The following is a 2,805-nucleotide window of genomic DNA, read 5'->3' as shown; positions in this document are numbered from 1 at the left end:
TAAGGAAAGCAAAATTAAATGTTAGTATTTTGAAAGATTAATAAAATTCATAAACCACTAGCTAGAACTTATGTACAAAAAAAGAGAGAGAAAAACACCAATATTAGATATAGAGAAGAATGTGTCAACAGAGACCATAGAGGTATCAAAAATGTTAATAATACTATAAAACTTTATTAAGTGAGTAAGTTTGATATGTTGGGTAAAATAAACCAAAGCCTAAAAATAGCACCATATAACAACCCAACTTCAGGTGCCAGTCTCAAGCTCAGGCTGTTACCCGTGATTTTCTGGTCCTACAACCTCCTCCTGGAGTTGACTAATTTGTTAGAGTGGCTCACAGAACTGAAAGAAATTCTTTACTTACTTGATTTCCAGTTTAGTATGAAAGGACCAGTCAGGAACAGCCAGATGAGAGACATGTATAGGGAAAAGTGTGGGGAAAGAGTTCTGGGGGGGTGGGGTAGGGGCTTTTTTATCCTCTCCATGGTACCATTCTCACAACACCTCTATGTGTTCACCAACTGGAAAGCTCTCCAAGTCCGTTTTTTGTTTGTTTGTTTGTTTTGTTTTGTTTTGTTTTTAAGGGAGGATTCATTATATAGGCATGACTGATTAAATCATTGACCACTGATGATTGATTCAAGCTTCAGCCCCTTTCCCTGCCCAGAGAACAGGGGTGAGAGTAAAAGTTTCAACCTTCTTGGGGCACCTGGGTGGCTCAGTCAGTTAAGTGTCTCAGGTGATGATCACAGGACCCTGAGCTGGAGCCCCACATCAGGGTCTATGCTCAGCAGGAAGCCTGCTTTTCCCTCTGCCTGCTGCTCCCCGTACTTGTGCACTCTGTCTCTTTCTCTTTATCTGTGTCAAATAAATAAATAAAATCTTTTAAAAAATTAAAAAAAAAAAAAAAGTTCCTACCTTCCAGTCACGGGGGGACTCTTCCAGTGTGGTTGGTTCCTTAGGTGAGGGCATTCCAAAAGTCATCTCATTACTGTAACAAAAACACCAATACCACTCTCTTCACAGGAAATTCCAAGTTTTAGGAGCTCTGTGCCAGGAAAGGGGACAGAGACCAGATAATCATTAGTTTCAGAAGTTTCTTTGCAAATGCAGAAGTTACTTCTTATTCACTTTTCTTTCCTTGTGCCAAATCTACTAACGAAACTCTTAAAAGCATTCTTCATTTTTGTCACTGTGTTTTTTTCAATTAGCAATAATCGCGCCTCGGATAAACCTCAAAAAAACAAAACAAAACAAAAAAAAAAACCTCATTGGCTACGATACTGCCACTGCGCAAAGCTTGTCACTGTGTTTTTTTATTCTGAGCAGTTCTTCTTTTCTATTTTTCCTTAAACTTCCCATCTCTCTCTCTATGTTACTTATCTATTCTTTCATATTGTCTAATATTTCCATCAGAGCTCTTTAGCATATCAATCATTTAAACCTCTCTGATACTTCTAACACCTGTGTCATATCTGAATGTGTTTTTCATGATTGCTTTGTCTCCTCAAACTGTTTTTCACATATATATATATATATATATATATATATTTTTTTTTTTTTTTTTTTTTTTTTTTTTAAGAAAGGCAGACATATTGTATTGGGTACTAGGAACTAAGCATGAGGATTTATGTTAATCTGACTAGGAGTTCAACTGTGCTTAATATGTTTGTCTCTATTCTTAACTTTGTGCTTCTCTTAATTACTCTTCTTTGGGGGAATTCTGCCTTTCAACTCGGGTATAATTCTTGTTATTATACTGGAGTCCTGTTGGTGTGGTGGTAAAATCATGGGTAAAGGGAGTATTCTATAATCCTCTGATTAAATTTATAACTAATAGTATATTATAATAAATAAGTTATAGCCTATCATTGTTTTGTTGGAAAAATGCATAAAATTTAGCTATTAAAATGTGTCAGCTTGCAGATCTTATGTTTCTCTAGTCTAGATAAGCACTATTAAGTTTTTGAAAAAGAAGAGCTCAGTATATGTTGGAATAATTAAGGAGGATTTATCAATGTTAAAGAATCTGAAGGATGAATGGAAATAAAACAAGCATTCTGTATGGTCTAGAAAGTAAATGTATAAGGAATGTTGGTTGAACTGCCTCTAGTGGGTTCAGCTTTGTTTAAAGGGCTCATAAAAAAAAAAAAAAGAAAATGTAAATGCTCTTTAAAAATATGACATTGGGCTAGTTATTGAGAGGTTCAAACACATGTACTCTATCTTTCAGGAAGCACTAATCTTTGAAGATATTTGAGCAAGTGAGTGCCAACATGAAAGCTGTATGTAAAGCTAAATAAACTTATGTTTGCCTCCAAAGATAACTTTCTTTGAGGTTTTCAGAAAAGAATACTGGTCCCAAGAAGATTTCAGAGTCCTTACTATAATAATAATTAATCTGAAAACGTTGTTAACACATGAAATCTCCCTTGGAAATTTTTAGATTGCAATTTATCACGAAAACCTTTTCTCCCTTTCCATAAGCTTTATGTTTTAATATTTTGTTTAAAAATACACGACCAGCTGTTCCACATTTTCTTTCACAGATCTTACTTCAATATGCCAAACACCTACTAGATGTAGCGTGGACTCCACATTTTGTTCTCGTCATGAATTTTATCACTCAGGCCTCTTAAAACTTTCCCATTCTCCTACACAGGAACTGCCATGGTGTTATTCCTCCCTCCCTTGTATTGTTCTTGGTTTCTACAGCTAATTGGGATTTCCTTCTTTATGTTCATTAGGGACCACCCCACCAAGATCTTTCCTATAATTATTGGGCATCTTAGTGTACATTTA

General features: G+C 35.3%; 1 non-coding gene across 1 annotated transcript; it reads right to left on the bottom strand.

The window, feature by feature from the left end:
• Positions 1-1,166: 1,166 nt before the first annotated feature.
• Positions 1,167-1,304, bottom strand: LOC123389473. Its single transcript, XR_006604065.1, has one exon. It is a non-coding gene; the product is annotated as a U4 spliceosomal RNA (small nuclear RNA).
• Between the last annotated feature and the right edge of the window lie 1,501 nt (positions 1,305-2,805).

This window comes from Mustela putorius, unplaced genomic scaffold, assembly GCF_011764305.1.
Source record: "Mustela putorius furo isolate JIRA1106 unplaced genomic scaffold, ASM1176430v1.1 tig00003974_pilon_pilon_pilon, whole genome shotgun sequence".
Taxonomy (NCBI): Eukaryota; Metazoa; Chordata; class Mammalia; order Carnivora; family Mustelidae; genus Mustela; species Mustela putorius.
The sequence above is the reverse complement of the archived record's forward strand: the minus strand, read 5'-3'. Positions and strand labels throughout refer to the sequence as shown.